Here is an 18,461-nt window from a genome sequence, read left to right on the forward strand (position 1 = left end):
TTCCTTCTTGGCCATATTACCCGCTTTTATAAAATTGCGTGTATTTATACCAGAAATGTTTTCGTGAATGATTTAATAGTCACTTTCTGCCTGAACTGTTAGCCTCCCTCTATAAAAATGTGGCCTTTATTTTGAGAATCAAAAGTTTTTTTTTTCTTCTGAAGTATTTTACCGTAAAAAGTTGCAAATCCTACGTTAGGAAACCTATGATGCGCGAATATTTGCATACACTTTAAAAATAAAGGCAATCAGTAACTAACCAAATGATTGTTTTGTGCTGCGTTGTTTAAAAGTTAAAAACTATATTTAAAAGCATTCGTATTTATTGTGAAAGTACATATCTTTTTTAAATACTACCTTTTTTGTGTAATGTTTTCTCAATACGATCTGTTATTGAAGGCGTGTACGTCGGTGTAATATTAAGCAAGTCCACAAACATAAATCTGCTTACGGAGGCTGTTAGGCGGTCTTAAGACACGGAAATTGCATTACGATAAATTCTGTGTCAACTTCATTTTAGCTTTATTAATCTAGTGCAAGCAGTGGTTGCCGTCTTGGCCGGCACTGAACTGTTGCCACTAATGTCTTGACAAATTTTTCAAACATACAGTGTCTCGCCTCAAATTCTTACTTATGCAACTATAACCCTAACAATGGTAGTTAAATATAGGTTGTCCCGATGAAAAAGGAAATGTGTATGACGCCAATTACCATTAGATACATAACATGCATACGCTACGACAAAATATAAAACTCTGCCGCATTAGGTTTAATACCACAATACGTAAGAGTGCGCACGCCAATCACAAAATGCAGTTATCACATATCACAAAAATCAGTTCACATTTATTGGCACATCTAGAACCGCATCATGAATTCGTGCTTAGCCAGTTAACGCACCGGAGTCGAAGCGAGATTCTTCTGCATCGTATAGAAGCTGGGCAAATTCAATTTCCCCTCAACATAACCCTGCACTGTACGGAAGTGTAGGAAGTATTTCAATTAGATGGGCAAAATGTTGACCATCCCAAGCAAGAGCCGTTAGTTCAACCAGAAATATTTTTTTGTAACGGGAAACGTGACAAGGCTACAACATTTAACGGTTAACAATTGGGTTTCAGGTAGAGAAGTTCGTAAGTATGGCTCCTAAAAAATATCTTAAAATGGTATTGTTTTAGAACGCACTTGTTGTGCTGTACGGAGTTACAGTAGACGCCTTGGTGTTTGTCACTCACGTTTGAAGCTACTTGGTGGTCGGTCGGATAAAGTCCCACTTGAGCAGAAAAATGCCTTCACTTTGTTAACCTACTCACCCATAGGGATTTTATTGTAACTATATTAGTAATAAGGCTTATGTTAGCATATCAATCGTTAACAGAGGCAATCAATTTTGACTGTCTCGACTAAAAAAATGATCTCGTATTGCATGTACGTTTCGGTAAAAAACACAATAACATGACTTCTCATAAACAGTTGTATTGAATTCAGCGAAAAAGCAAGCGCCATTTTAACAGCACAGCTGCTTAGGCTGATCCTTCTCCATCTGTACTAAAAGAATGTGCAGAATATTCAAAGTAAACGGTTGGGGACTTAGGCCCCGGGATTGGAACCCGGGACCTTGATATCGTGAATCCGAAAGTTGCGCTATCACGCGATAGAGCTGTAATCACATTCCGGGCGCAGGACTTTTTCTACTTAGCATGGGCGTTGGATTTGGACTCATCGGCCGGTTCTAGCACGTGCGAGCACGTTCTAGTTTTGGAGAGATGTGAACGCCTGTGGACAAAACTGCCCGGTACGGTCTCTCCGAGAAAACGTTCAGCTTAAACTTGGGAAATGTGAGGTGCAGCGGCTGATTGCCCACCGAGAGGGCATGTCACTAGCCTTGCTGTTTTTCAAGCGTTGCATTACTACTGGGACATGCACCAATTTTTCATACGTACTGTTCAGGAAGTTTAATCAACCATCCGCCATGACAGTTTTTAAATAAATTGAGACGTTTTCTCGTGAAAGATAATTACCAAACAGCCTCCTTAGAATGTTGCTCTTATAGCGTTTGGCAGCCTTGGTCATCTTAGGTACGGTGTCCTGCTGTTCCTGCGACAGCAACCAAACCGTGGAAATCACGAGACGGACATATGGCTACCACACATCACCGCCGATATTTATCACTCTGTTGTAAATCTAGCAAATCCTAAAATTGGGCATGTTGTAATTGGAGGTTTGCCAGATCGCGGCTTTGTGGCCGTTTGTATTTATTGTAGTTGGCCTATCCTTACAGCGGCCTACTGTAGGGGCACGTGTTTGGAAGTCAGTCGGTGAAGCTATAGGAGTAAAAATGTGACAAATCAAGCAGCAAGACTGAGTGGCCCTCCGGCCACAGCCTTTAGAATTTTGAACTTGATTATAGGCCCACAATCACCTGGAAGGTTCACAGGGAACCACAAAAAGAAAAAAAACGCAATTTTCTTAATTATGTGTCGTAAATTTCGGAAAAGGTAGTCAAGTTCTGAAGAAAATGCTTTCGAACGACTTCAGAGTCTTTACAGAAGGCGCCACAGACGCATTTTTGAGGAGGGAAAGGTATTGTGTAAGGTACTCTTGCTGAGCCACGTGCGGGAACTATACATTAGAAGATTTTATTTTAAAAATACAGCTCCAACTAACGCTTATTACGTGAGAGCAGAAAAGCCCTGCGGAACCTTTGAGACTATCATGAGGGTTTAAAAGTATGATTAAAACCGACTTGCTTCTTCTTCGAAGCTGCAATGTCTGTCATTCTTGCTATATGTGTGATCATCTCTGATTTTACTGAAAATATGATCAATAAACATCACCTTGGCGGGGGCGGGGTGCATTCGCAATGACGTATCTTTCTTGTTCCGAGCAAGTGTCGCCATGATTACGGCGAAAGTTGGAGTTTTTTTGCAAATCTTGGCAAATCTGCCCAACTGTGTATGTTTGGCTCGACGAAGGTATGCAGGGGACGCTTGACGGCCTTCGCGGAGCAGGCACATTCAAGGGCTAGGCATATTGTTGGTTTTGTTAACTACACAGCTACACACGCGCGCTCGTACGCGTGCTCAGTAATTTCTTGGAATGTTTGACGGCGGACACGAAGTCTGCGATTTTCCAAACAGATCGCTGTTAAAATTTAACTGCTGTAGAGGTTCTTGGGAGCTACATTCTAAAATATTCAAGCAACTCTAATCTTGCTTCGCAGAATATAACAGCCGTTCAGCCTGTCATCTAACATATGTATCAACAATAAGCAGCTATAGTATATTTAAAGAGTATCTGAAAGTCAGATAATACCGTGGCTGCTGAAATCTTGTGCCCGCATGGGGTGTTTATAATTTTTTTAGTAAATTGGCTCTACTTTATAGAAAGTATTAGGGAAAGTGAACAAGCCATTCCTTCTGTTTCATGTATTTTAAACATAGCGCCACATTTCCACCCCGCGCAATCTATATTTATCCGTTTAAAATAATGCTACTCTCTACTGAGACCGTGGCACGTGGGCAGAATATACAGCAACAAAAATACTGTCTTCACCCCAACTAAACACAAGTAAGTGACAGTAAACTTCTGCTATAACAGGAAAGCAATTTACACTACATAATGGATGCAGTTAAAGCCCATCATGATCATCACCACCACGACCACCATTACCATACTACTCAGGTCCACTGCAGAATGAAGGCCTTTCACAATGACCTCCAACGGCTCCTGTCCTGCACTGCTCAAGAAAAAAAATTTCTTTCCTTACACTTTTTCTAGACCCATCTCTTGTATCCAATATGTTACCTATACCCGTTGTCGGTTCACCTCACTACATGGGCAGCCGAAGCTCGTTTCTTTTTCTTTATTTCAAGTACGATATCTTCTACTCTTGTTCGGTCTCTGATCCAAGTAGCTCGTTTCCTGTTATAAGTGTTACTCCTACTCTTATTCGTTCTACGTCTCGTTGAGCCTACCTAAGTATTGCTTTGTATTTGCCCAGTAAGGCGCCAAGTTTAAGCTCCATTTATCACTACCGACAATATGCACTGGTTGTAGATATTTCTTTTGAGGTAGCGAGACAGCTTACTTTTTAATGTTTGGGGTTGCTCGCCAAGTGCTCCCTAACCCACACCTATTTTCCGCTGGATTTCTTTATCCTGGCTATGGTCAGCAATAACCATTTGTCGGAGGTAGTTGTATTCTTTTACTTCGTCTAACGTTTTGTTTCCTGAGCTGAAGAAGATAGTGTTCTCATACGTATTCCGGAATCATCATCATCATCATCTTTAGCAGCAGCAGCACTGTTGTGCCTACTGCCAGATGAAAGCCTGGAATTCACTGCCTTCCGACTGCGTGCATGCTCCGACTTCTAGTTTTGACCTCTGTGTTTAGAACCTTATGTAACCCTCTCCTACTAGGATGGTGAAAAACCGTCCGCAGTATTCTCTAAATAAAAAAACCTCACCCAAAGATCGCCAACCACGACTATCCAGTGCGAGTTGTGTTCACGTTTTCCCCCCACATTTTTGCAACTAGTCTCTCAATCTTGCCCTCGGCCGATCCCTTATGCATGTGCAGTTTATTGGAAACTGGTATGCTTAATGGATGGTCCACCTATTGTCGTTCTTATGCATTATAGCGCCCACCCATGTCCATTTACGTTGCTCAATCTGAACTATAATGTCATCCACCCTAGTCGTTTCTCCAATCCAGGGGAGGGTTTACTATCCCTTGGCGTGACCCCTAGAATGCTCTTTTTCACGTCCCGTTGTGCGTTTCTTTGTTTCCCTTCAAGTCGTTTTGCGACACCCCAAGATTCTTCCCCGTACGTCTTTACTGGGACAACACACTGAATAAAGAACGGAGTTTTTGAGAGACAGTGGAAGCTTGCTAGTTAGGATATCTGAATTCTTACCGAAACCAGCCCATCCTATTCTAATTGTGCGGGTAATTTCCCTTTTATGATTTGGATCAGCAAATATATTTTTTTTGATACACGTATTAGCGTACTGTATTTAAAACCCTATTTTGGAAACAGCTGTTTAACTGCTAACCAATTGCACCTCGTAATAAACAATACCCTTTCTGAACATTCACAGGCACAGCAAATTGCACAGTAAGAGAGTCCCTTGAGAAGCTGGGTCGGCGGGTGCGTCCAGAGGTCTCTGGGGCTCCTATCACAACCAGCACAATACATGCTACGAGCTGCCATTGTTCCTCCTGTGAAGAATGTCATCAGAGGGTATCATGCGCTTATGCGAATACACCGAATTTACAATGAGGAACGTTGTGAAGCAACAGCGAAGCCCTTGCCAAACAAAAGGCAACAGGGCATACGGCGGTATACACCGCTGCAACCATATATCAACGTAGCAACGCATTGATACTTGCGGGGGTCGACTCCAAGGGTAGTCCCATACCTACAGCATATTTAGGCTGTGCGTCCATCACTGGGGAAGAAGAAATGACAATCTGTGTAGCCGTAGCCTACAGACAGTATCCATATTTCAAGTATATAACAAATTCCGCATTGGCCGTAGTAACTTTTCTATATCGAAGGGTATCACCTCGAACATTAGCAACTCTTTTAAAAGGGCCCACATTACATAGCAATACCTTCAGCATCACCGGTTCCACGGCACACACCGGCAAATGAGAAATGGGGACCCAATGAGACGGCTCTAGATATGGTTCGCCGAAAGCCTCAGAAACACCCTGATAAAGGCCGCAACCTTTTTGGTATAATGACCACTTGTCTGTTTCCAGGAAAGTCCTCAATACTTGTTGGGTCCGGACTTTTCCCTACCACCCCCCAAAATAGCCCAGTATGTGGATCACAGTACTTCTCAGGTTATTTAAAACATTATCATTCACCACTACACATCTCATGTCCATCATAAATCCTATGGAAAAGAACCACGCTTGTTTCTCTTGTCCTATAGAACCAGCCTCACTTCCCCCATTATTTTTTCATGCATCATGTAGAGAAGTGAACTCATCCTTCATACATAGCATTCTTCCCGCAGCGTGAGGCTGCCATCTTTTGGCCAGCTACCCTCGTTCAAGAAGCCCTAACCCCAATGGCTGAAGATAGAGAAAAAACAAAATCGGTGGCCCCACTATATAGATGACTGCGTGAACAACTCTGTGGTACAATCGCGGCACCTTTTGGGCAAAATAAAGTTTCCACTATTACCGCTCACTTACGTAGGGCGCTGTCACTTTACTGCCTATTCCTGAAAACAGGATTGCTCCCAAAATGTCAGAGAAGTGCAGGAAGGGAAACTACGGCCGGGGAAGCCTGCTCCTTCGAATTGGGCTTGAATGCACGCTGCGTGGGTTTTTCTGGTCGAACCTTGTTGCTGTGGTGCATCGAGAAACATTTCATCCAGGACCATGAGGCTAGCAATATTTCCCAGAGGGCTGTTTGAGATATTTTCAATGTCATCAATGGTGATATGACCCGTTTCTTGCCTTTGGACAAGGTAACGAAGGCGATAGGCCGGCCTAGACATGAGCTTTGTCATTTTGTAAGGGCCTTCACATCTGTCAGTCAAGGTAGCAGGAAACTCTTTTTCTGCACGTAGTACCAGGTGACACTCGGAAAATTAAACATGACGTGAGAATTTATTGTACTACCACCTCTAATCAACGCGTGCTTTATCCCGGTGCTGCTACGTCTCCAAAGGTCTCTTTTAGGCAGCTTTGAGGATTGTGCGCGTACATAAGAGAATTGCTCGGTTTCACATCGACTTAACCATTAGGTAAAGGCTCAATAGTAATCAGAGGTCGCGGCGATGAATAAGCCTAAAAGGCAAATTTGGTCTCGGTTGATGTTTGTGTGAGATACAAGACTATTTCAGGGAGAGGACTATCCCTCTCTTTGTGTCGTTTTGTGAATGCCGCCAGCATCATTTCAAAGTTCTGCCGTTACGTTTCGTTACATTTTCTGCCGATTGGTACAGTGTGCCCTTCTTGTGTACACGCCCAGAACCTAGAATGTCACCATAACGTTCTTGCTTATGATGTACGTCGCGCTGTCTCTTACACGCAATTCCGGGTATGCACAGCGCTAACGCCTTTCGTACAGCATGTATTTGAACCTGCTAGCACCAAGTTGACAAAAGATACGTCTCTGGACCTACTTTATAACAGCAGGCGGTGCACCTGTCTTTGGCTTTAGTGACTGGAAAACCGAGCATGTCTGTGTATGTATAATAATGAACTTTTCCTATGCAAGGGCATGTTACCAGGCTGGATAGCTTTTTGTACGTGTTCCTTCCGTCATTATTACCAGCTAAGGTCGTTTCCTGGTAGTACTAAAAGAGGCTCTTGTCCCTTTCAATACAAACACCCTGAAAGAATTCTTGCCACTCTCGGTGGCTGCACTAGACATATAGCTCAGTAGCAATGCGACCAGGCTTACGGTGTAGGACTCGTAATCCTTTGCCCCTGCTGCTGTAGCATCATCGTTCCTTGAGGGTGATTGACATCCGGATGTTTTTACTACTGCTCGCAGGTCATGCGCTTCTGGTGGGAGACTACTAGGTTTCTTGAGGTTTCTTCAGGCACTGTAAATGCTTAGACCTGTGGTGTGGTTTACTCGTGTGTTGGAAGGGTGCACGCGACAGTAACTACTCGACTTGTTGTTTGTTCCATTCTCGTACTCGGCATCGTGGTGATGCATTGTAAGTTTAGGGCCAGCATACGAGAAGACATTCAATGTTTTCAAACAATAAAAATATTTGCAGTGCTTTCTGGTTGCTCTGTATGGCGCCATAGGCGCCATCCAAGTTCATGTCTAGAGCAACTTGAGGGCAAGTGGCATGGCAAGACCCTCTTTCTCACTAATTCAATACTCTGCTTCGGCCGATCAGAGTTCAACTGTGAGTTTATATGTAAAGCTCACGGCTGTATGTACCGGCTTATATGAATGTATTGAAAATAGGTTTCTGATTCTCACTTAATTGATGCTTCATCAACACCATGCTCTTCAGCAGTGACGCATTTTGTTTTGGCATTCGTTTTGTGAGACATCATAATCATTACCAGAATGATTAGGTCCACTGCAGGACCAAAGTCACTGGGGTTGAATTCCACCCGCATCTCTCCTTCGCTGTTCGTGTACATTCTTTGCCTGGGAATTTCATTTGGTCTCTCCAATTAGTCATTCGCCGTCCTCTTGAGGTCCAATCTCTCCAGGTGGAATTTTCTGCAATCGTGGCCCACCTGTGGCCTTTTTGTCGTAATACTTTTCCAGCCCAAGTATAATTTCTTGTGTGATTTGAACTATGACATTTTCTACTCCCGTGTGCTGCCTAAAGAAGGTTGCTAGTTTTCTGTCCCTAAGTAATACTGTTATCTCTATTCGCACCACTTCATCCCCGCCGGATTTATATTTGCGTTATAGTTGTTTAGTAGGGCACCATGGTTCCACTTGGCATGAATCGCCGGCAGGATACATTGTTTGAATACCTTTCGGTGTAGGGATGGAGGTAGCCTACTTTATATTTGCAAATGTTTGCTGAGTCCACCCCAATACAACGTGCTAGATTTTTTTCTTGTGGTTGGGGTTAGCCGTCACTATTCGGCCAATATAGTTATGTTCTACTAGTTGTGACCTTTCACAACCTATACAAAACAGAACCTTTCATCAGATTATGATATTTTTGACCGATTCAAATTTATTTACAACCTCACGCCGAAGCTCTCTGATTCTAGTTATACAAACATTTTTGGTGTTCTAAATATCTCGGAACAAGACTAGGACATCTGGAATCCTCAAATTTTCCAACGACTATTCTCTGTGTATTATAAAAGCTAAGGTTCCCAGTCATGCTTCCGAAACACGCTTCTTAGGCGTGCTATAAACAAGTTTTAGGGCCTCGTCGCACTGCCTTTCAGATCAAAATATTTCCCCTTGCATTCTTTTAGCATGTTGTTTGAAGTCGCAGGTAGGTGTCCTCTATTCCTTGATTTTAAGAAAGTCCATCCCTGCAGCGGTGTTTAATCAAACGCTTTTTATGACAATAAAATGTCATAGCGTAACCCACAATATTATCCTCTCGGCATTTTTCTGTTATGTAGTTAATCAAACAAATGTGATCTATTGCGGAGGATCTTTTTTTGAGTCTAATGTCTAAAGAAACAGCTCCACTAACTTGCACTGAAGTTGCTGACACGTTCCAAAGTAACGCTTTTGTTGAATAAAGGGGAAGACAGCGTGCTGCGAGGAATTCCCTCATTGTGTCGTATAAATAGAAAAAACTGCTAAAAATTATGCACGACGCAAGCGTCAAGACTGACATTAGTGTGCGTCTAATAAAAGCACTTGACGATGACGGAAGACTCGTAAACGATTACAAAATCTCCCTGTCCAGCCCCTCAAAACCAATACCACAAAAAAATTCGGGGCAGCAAAAGCTCGGAATCTTTGCGTCATGCCCATATTTAGGGCTGATCTCTCAGGTATGCCAGGGCTTTATGTCGGCAATAAACTAGTGCGAATTTCGATGCGCCTGCGCGAGTGCAAAGGGCTCCGAGAAAATTTCCGTACAAGAACAAATCGCCCACTGAAGGCCAGTATGAAAATGTGAAATACAAATATCTATCATGATGACCGTATATCATACCACCCTCACGGAACCGAAGCCTTCCTTAGAGGAAGCCAATGTGCCTCCTATTGTTGAACCAGAAATGTTTCGTTCACTGCAAGCAAAAAACCGAAATCCTGCAAGTGTCGTTTTCAACCTTCGGATCACTTCGACCACCTTTGGTGCGCGCATGCTGGATCGGCTGGTACCCATTCTGTTTGCGTGCGTGAGAACCACAACAACACAGATCTAAAGAAACACGCTTTAAACATACAAGATTCAGCCTCTGGTATAATGGCTTTGACCGTTTGTAGTCTTGAAATTTAAAACTGAGTAATCAACGGTGCTCCTGACGACTCAGACTTGCGCCGCTCAACAGTTTTTATACAAAATACACCCCAAATGTGATGAAAGTTGGCGCAAGAAGTAGGTGTGCGTTTAAATGTGTCTCTTAATGATAGTGGCCTTTTCTATTTCGAGGTTAATGGATAAACTCTTAGAAAGGCAGGAAATACTAAGAGGCACCATTAAATCAGCGAATTGCAGTGCAATATTATTCGAAGTGTGAAAGCCACTCTTGCACCAACTAAAGTAATTGTCTTAATAGATTTTGGGGGAAAGTATAACTATATGCACGGCGCATCGCAGTCCTTGTACACGAACGCCTCTCGTGCTACGAGTCATTGTTGTCTGCGTTTGAAGGGGTAATCATGTACCTGGTTTAAACTCTTGCTCTTGTGTTTCCTAAATTGTCGTATCTCACCCACTGAAACACGACCATGCCACTGTTCATTTATTTCAACGACATTTCCTGAACGAAGTCGGCGGACAAAAAGAAGACCTAATAATATTACATCAATTCAAGCAGGATGCGACTTCGCCGTATTAAAATCGGATTAACTTTGCGAATCTCTTTTTGTACACAAAAAACTTTATTCGGAAGCAAATTAAAATTTCATTAGGACTTTCTACTGCAAGAGCCCTTGTGATGGATTAGGAAGCAGGCAGAAAGAGTTTCCTTGCAGAGTGAGCATACGGTGACAGCTCCACAGTCAAATATTTTTCATAAAAACCTGCATGATTGGGCTAGCCAATCAATGAAAACAGGGAGGGTACTTTGCGTCCCCAACAGTGTTGTCACCAATGAGGGAAAAAGCCGCAGTAGCCGCTACGAAACAGCAAGATAGATACGAAAGGCGTGCCAATTATATTATTTAGCAGAAAAAAGAATAAGGGTGCGTTTAAGCGAGCACTCGTCGAGTTGTACCTTGGAATAAGTGTACCCAGTAAAACACTCAAGCCACTTTTCTGCGGTTCTACACTAGTGTGAAGTGCCAAGCACGCTGGCTACAAAAGGGGTGCACTAAAATTGGTTAAAATACCCTCTTTTGTTAAATTCGGTCGCTACGACGTGTCGAAATTGGTCAATAACACAAGCAAACTTTATTAAATTGCTTTTTTTCTTCATGACTTGGAAACAATACCCGTCATCAGTGTATACGTATTAGCTGATTAAGGCCAGCATCGCTATGGAGGAGGGGGCCATGAAGCCCCCTCTGACGTATCATTTTCAAAGAATGTTTTCTCTTCAAAAACAAACATTACTTTTCCGTTTTTTTAAATGCTGATAGTTAACATACCGCTATCTTCTGGGCATTTATCAAAGACCGTACGGAGTTGCCCATACGGTGTTCCCGGTTTCTTTTAAGGGCAATGTCTGTGGAATTTGCATGTTTTCTCTTGATTACCAAAAAAATGCTTCTGGAATTTGCATTGCGAAAAGCTTCAAAATATATATTGACGTTATAGAGAACCAGTACGAAAATGTCTGTTGAGGTCTTTTGAATCAAGCTGATTAAAAATGAGAGACCTTTGGTGATTTTTCTCGATTCCCGTTGTTCATTCGGGTTTAAATTCAGAAAACTCGTTTTTTTGGCATTATAGCCACTGATTATAGCTATTTACTTTCTCAAACAAACTATTGTAACCGGCTATCGTAGCCGGAAACTATGTTGCCAGCGATCTTAGCATGGCCGGGAATTTAGCAAAGGACCACTTGATGTTCTTGAGCATACGCAGACATTAGATAATAAAAACTTCATTGACTGTGCGATTTTTGAGGGGCTGTAGGAAGACAATTCCCGAACAACGATCAAAAAATCAATGCAGATGATGAACAGAGAAATTACATTGTGGAGAATACTTTGTTCTGTTAGTAGAATTCCATGTCCTTTTTTTGAGAAGATGGCAGCGTGTACGCGTATTATTTAGAACGCATCAATGTTCGCACCCTGAGCAGCACTAGACACCATAGCGAACGTTTGGATGCATCACAACAAATTCTGCGTATTTAATTTTAGACTGCTGGGGCAAGTGCTGCAAAAAGTGACTTCTTGTTGCCCAGTCTATATATATTCACAAAAGCTATATGAGACGATACAGGTAGAAGTTGCCATGGTTGTAGAAAATCAGTAAGAGATGATATGTACGCGTCTGAAACGAAGGTGTTGAGATAATGAGCTTTCTCTCTCCCTCTCAGTGACAAAAGACGCATGATGATAGCGCGATTTACAAAGAGAACAGGTGTTCATGTATCGTTAGCGATAGGTTAAAAAGATTCTTCTTCAGTGATGAAGTCTCAACAGCATTGACTCCCAGCAAACCACTATTATATCTACGATGACCGAAAAAATCTTCAGGTCACAATAGAGGACATGACCTCTCCCGACATGTTGGCACACATGTTGCCGATCGTGCATGGTCAAAAGACACCCCTTCCCTCACCAAGCAATGAACTTCTGTAGTTTAAAGTGCCAAAGATGGGATACTGACACAGTTTTCGCACTCCCTGTAATCACAAAATCCCCGAAGTCTTCCCTATCCATTTGAGAAAAAGATCTAAAGAAGGCCTTCGTCTGAATAAATTTGGCCATGCACACGCCCTTATGGCAATGGTGAGCAAGGTGGCCACCTTCCATCTGCGCACTCACATCTGCACGGTGCTCCCAAAAACCTATCCATGAGGCACCTGCCGGTTTCACCGACGTAGCACCGTTTGCAGTCCAGAGGTACCCGGTAAAACACATCCGTCGCATACTCCACAAACTTTTTGGCATGTTTTGGGACGCAGCAGAGTCATTGCATGGCTCACTGACCTTTCGCACCATCTTCGAAACCTTCTCTGGAGCCGAGTATAGCACCTGCACACCGTATCTGCCACCGAGCTTCTTCAGGCGGTGGGACGCTTGGTGCATGTATGGCACAGGCAGGACGTGCGTCTTCTCTCTGAGGTCATACACACCTGGTGTTCGAGCGCTCCTCACCTTCTTCAAAAGGCTGTCCGCCACAAAAACCACCATTTCTTATGAATAACCATCCATTTGCAAACTTTTAGCTTGCTTGCTTCAGCAAGCTTGCCAGCATTTTCATTGGGCAGGACCTAGTGAGCGCCAATTTCATGGCATTGTTTTTCATTACCCGCTTCACCAGGTTCGAATCGGCTTCTGGTAAGGTAGAATGCGCTTTTGGATACCAGCACCATTTTACCAACACAGCTGACCATTACCAAAAAGTAGGCACACGTTTAAAATCGGCAGAACACTAGATTCTGGCACCTCGTGTGGGAACTTTAGACCCTTTGCACAGTCAGCGAAAATGCGAAGCACATCCACAACCATCCTTCCTCAGTCATCATGCTGAAAATGCTCGATGCCAAAAAAATCGTTCACATAACTGCATACATTGAAAACCGAACTATCTTTAAGGTGACAACATATCTGTTGGTGGCATTTTGCTAAGAATAGGCCACTCAGGACCGGGGCAATACATGAGCCAATGCACACGCACCATTTTTGCACAACTAGGCTATCTTTGGACCTTACCACAGTAGATGACTGATAGTAATACATGACGCAAATGAAGTTATCAGAAGATATTCCGCCAGAATTCTGGAAGGAAACATCCCCCTTTTCTTCCATGCTCTCCACTGCACACATCATGCCGTTTTTAGGAATTGTGGTACCGGGGTTCTTGCACCCGGACGCGGTTCCCCAGAAAGACACTGAGCCCACTCAATCACACCTTTACTGGGAGTCCCCCTCTGCCAACGTCCACTGGTCAGCCGATCCGGATGCGCACACCTCGTCCAGCCGAGTCCGCCATGTTCTAACCTAGCTCGTCTCGCCCGACATCTTCTTCCTCAGCGCCACATGTCCATCCCGTGAGATTATCTCCCGCCTCTATTGCGGCATTGCCACGCTCTCTCCCCCGCAGAAGAAAAGGCCAACGCACAATCCTCGAGCCAACCAAGAGTCGACAAAGAGTAATTCAAACGCATCGGCATCAGAGGCCCAAGATGACGTCACAGTCCACGAAACAGCTGTCAGCAGCAAGCTTGAAACTCGGTACATCCTCCAGGACAGGAGCCACAGGATCAGATGAGCCCAGGAACAGCCATTAATGCCGCTGGATCGCTGGCTCCACCGGAGGAATCCCACCAGCCGTTGACGGTCTCTTGAACAGCGCAGGAGGGAGGAGATAGGGCCTCCTGGCCAGAGGTACGCAGCGCCAGAGTGGAACCAAAAGCACCACCGGAAAGTCCGGCTCAAGGACCACAGCACACACGCCAAGGCAACACAGTGTAGAGGAGAGATCAGGGACGGCCTGGAGCAAGTGCCGTGGAACCGAGGTGGCCTCAAGGCCAGCGAGACAGGAACTCAGGATGCAACCGGGGCAATCTAGCGCGCATGTTGATGTGGCAGTGGTGAAAGTCCTCCAATGGTGCGGCGGTGAATGCGGGCGCAGCCTTAGCGAAGGCCAAAATAGATTCTGGACGTGAAAGAAGCAAAAATTAACGCCTTTGAACGAACACAATTCTACCTGGGAAAAAACTGAAAAAATAAAGAAGCGCGTCACGTGGGACTGATCAAGCATCAAATTCAGGGCCAAGAAAAGGTAACCCGAAACAAAAAAAAACTGCCTCAAAAAAATACTCTAGAAACATCCCACGGAAAGTTAACATGACGGTTGTGGAGACGCCATTGAGAAACACGAGGCGTTGCGGCCAAAAGCAGAGCAGTTCACCTGGTACTCTTTAGGGTCTGCTATATGAACCGTTCCTGCATGTTCACCTGTGCTGCTATGGCGTAAAAGATACGTAGTGGAAGACAGCTTCTCGCTTACGATAAAAGGGCCCTCCCATTTAGGGGCTAGTGACGCGGTAAACTTCCGTGAAGCTTCACTCAGCGAATGAGTGCGGCAGAGAACCATGTCGCCAACCGCAAGCTGAACATCTCGATGACCCCGGTTGTACTGCTCCGCCGGCTGAAGACGAGAAACGTCAAGCTGCTCCCGGGAAAACCTGTATCGCGTCACGAAGGCGCTGGCGGACGGCCACAGTATGAGGCGACAGACCAGAACCAGCGTCCGTTTCTGGAAGTGTCCTGGCGAGAGGCAATGGCATCTCCTGACCGTAATTCAAATAAGCCGGCGTAAACCCGGTTGACCGATTCAACGTGGTGCGAGTGGCAAATGCAATCTCAGGGTAGCTTAGCATCCCAATCCTTGTGTGGCTCCGTATGAGCAATTTGCGCCGCCTTGAGGTTTAATTCACGCGCTCAGTTATGTTTGCTTGAGGGTGATAGGTGGTCGTACGTTTGTATTTCACGCCTACAGTTCGGCCATTGTCCTGAAACAATTTGCTCGTAAAATGCATAGCATTATCCGTTATGAGCTGTGCGGGGAACCCTAAGCGCGAAAACACTTCCAATAGGCACCTCAATACATTTGGTGTATTGATGGTACGTAGCGAGAACAGCTCTACCCAATTCGTGAAATGTTCCGTCACCATAAACAAATAACAATTACCACGAGGGCTGCGGGGGTAAGGTCCCATGATATTAGAAGCCACGATTTGCCATTTCCCTTACTCTCAACAGACTGCATCAATCCGGGCCGGCAACCGACTCGGGGTTTCGCTGTCAGACACACGTGACAGCTACTGGAATACCTCAGCACATCCTGCCTCATTCCTGGCAACGTGACATTCCGACATAACTTCTCAAAGGTTTGGCTGCCAGAGCTGTGACCAGTCAGTGCTGAATTATGAAAGTAATGGATGAAAGCCCTCCGAAGCTTACGCGGTACAACAGCACGGAATGTGGAATTAGCTTCGTCATCGTCCTGCGGGATATACCATAGCAGGAGACCGTCTTCCACCAACACATATGTATCAACCTCAATGCTGTTGCTGGTGAGAGCAACACCCTGTGCCCCGACGTGCTCAATGATCTTGCCGCAGAGTCCGTCGGCACGTTGCGCTGCGAGAAGTTATGCCCTCCTCACCAGCATACCCCAGCGTGCATCAGCATCCACTGAAGCCATCAGTGCCGGCACTTCCGCGTCCGAAAATGGCGGCAGGGCCGCGAGCGATAGCGCGTCAGCGCCTTGGTTCTGCGCACCCTTCCTGTGCTGGATAGTAAAATCGTAGGGCTGAAGCGCAAGCACGCAGCGCGCAAGGCGACCAGCAGGGTTCTGCAAACGCGGCAGTCACGTTAATGCCATGTGGTCTGTTTGGATGGTGAAAGAGGCACCATCAAGATACAAGTCAAATATATTTATTGCAAACACAATTGCTAGACACTCACGTTCTGCGACCATGTAATTGCACTCAGGAGTGAGCGTATGGCTAGCAAATGCGACCGGGCGCAGAACGCCCTCAAACTCCTGCATCGGCACTGCGTCCAGTCCAGAGTCGCTTGCTCCGGTCTGCAAGACAAATTCTTTGTTAAGGTCCGGTATTTTAACGCCGCCGTTGCCGCGATTGCGCGAGACAGTGCTTCAAAAGCCTGCTGTTCAGCCTCATTCTATTGCCATTTCACGCCTTTCCGCAGTAGCTGGTTTAGCGTACGTGACAGCTCCGCATAATGAGGAATGGAGCTGCGGTAAAAGGCTATTATGCCAATAAAGCGCGGCAAGCTCTTAACGTCCCTTGGGCACGCGTACCCCGTAATTGCTTTCCGTTTGGCATCGTTTGGACGAAGCTCTTCGTTGTCCACGACAAAGTCGAGCAAGTCCAACTTGCTTGACTTGAACCTTTTTGGAATTGATAGTGAGGCCGGCGCGTTTTGTAGGGTCGAGCATGTCTCTGAGATGCACGAGAAGCTCCTGAAAGGTGCGCGAAAAGACGACGACGTCTTCCATATAGGCCATTGCATACTTATAACGTACATCGTCAAGGACGATGTCCATCAATCTTTGAAATGAACTCGGAAAGTTCTTAAGCCCAAACGGCATGCGCACGAACTCGAAAAGACCCCTGTAGCACGTGAAAGCTGTTTTAGGAATATCATAAGGATGTATTTCAATTTGCAAAACGCCGCGTGAGCAATCTAGAGTGGTAAACACGCGGGCACCACCAAGCGAGGAAATTATAGATTCTACGGCAGGAAGAGGATATGCGTCTCTAACAGTTTCGTCGTTGAGACGACGGTAGTCCACGCAGAGACGCACAATGCCGTCTTTTTTTGGCGCCAACACGACTGGAGATGGATGGGCGCTCTGCGACGGCTGCACAACTCCCGTGTTCAGCATCTCGTCGAGGGTGACATCCAGTTTTGCCTTCTTCTGAATGCTGAGCGGCAGCTGATTGCAGCTCAAAGGAGGGGCGTCTCCCGTGTCAATGCGATGTTGAAGGACGGTTGTCCGCCCTGGGGCCTCCATGAACATTTCAGCAAACTGCTCCAGCCCATATGCGAGCGGTTCCCTCTCATAGTCACTGCAAGGACACTCCTCGAGCAACTGCCTGATTCGCTCAGGCAACACAGATTTCGTTGCGACTGTGGCTGACCTTGGCTTGGTACAGATATGCGTTGACGCTACAAAAGGTATCAATTCTCCGTCATTGCCTAATCTGTAACCACCTCCCGCCAAGTCAAGCTGTAGACCCTCGTGAATAATAAAATCCCGGCCCAAAATCTTGGGCACCGCCAAGCCAGGGCAGTAGGTAAAGAGCTGCCGACACCTTCTGCTTGCGTAAGAAATGTACAAGCGCACAGCCCCTCGCGCTTTAACCACAGCACCATTGGCCGCCTGCAACCGGGTGCTGCATTTGCGGAGGTTGACACCAGGTACTCGGCAGATTCACAAAGACTGCATCTCCTATTAGTGGCAAACTGCCGCCAGTGTCAACCAATGCATCAACACCCATTCCAAGCACGTGAACACAAACATGTGTTGCTATGGGCTGTGCGCGCGCATCAACACGGCAAGTAGTGGGTAAAAAACACAAGTCCTCGCCTCCAGCCAATTTGGCGGCCCTCGGCAACGGGTAAGTCACCAGCATTGCCCCGGGCTGCATTCCTTCATCTCGATGGCTATTTGTATTTCGGTAACTGGCCATCACACGGGCACACTCACGACAGACGTGTCCTGGCTGTCCACATTGGTAACAGCCGCCAGCCTTATTTCCGTCAGGCACGTAGCCTCGGGACCCTCCCGTCTCGACAACTTGACAAGAAGGACCTCTGGAGTTCAGGGGATTTCGTTGCCGACCCCAAAGGGAGAGACTCGGGTCGGTGAGCGGTGAGCCTGCCAGAAAAGAGGGCCTGTTTTCCCAATGCAGGAACCCTGGCACAAACCACTGCCGGGAGATCCCGCCGTGGACTGCACCATCTACTGGTCCTCTGTGCTCCAACTCCCTGTTTCCAAGGGCAGAAGGATCTATTGCACGGGGGTTATTGAAGCCCGCCGCTGCAGTACGCGGCTGTGGTCTTCGCTCTGGCGAAGTCTCAAGGGTGTCTCTCCATGCACAAGCTGGCTCGATTGCTTCCCCTACTGGCGGAGAGGGTACCTACATAGGCTCCAATA

Source organism: Haemaphysalis longicornis, unplaced genomic scaffold (assembly GCF_048455015.1).
Source record: "Haemaphysalis longicornis isolate Haplotype H1 unplaced genomic scaffold, Haemaphysalis longicornis Haplotype H1 scaffold_11, whole genome shotgun sequence".
NCBI lineage: Eukaryota > Metazoa > Arthropoda > Arachnida > Ixodida > Ixodidae > Haemaphysalis > Haemaphysalis longicornis.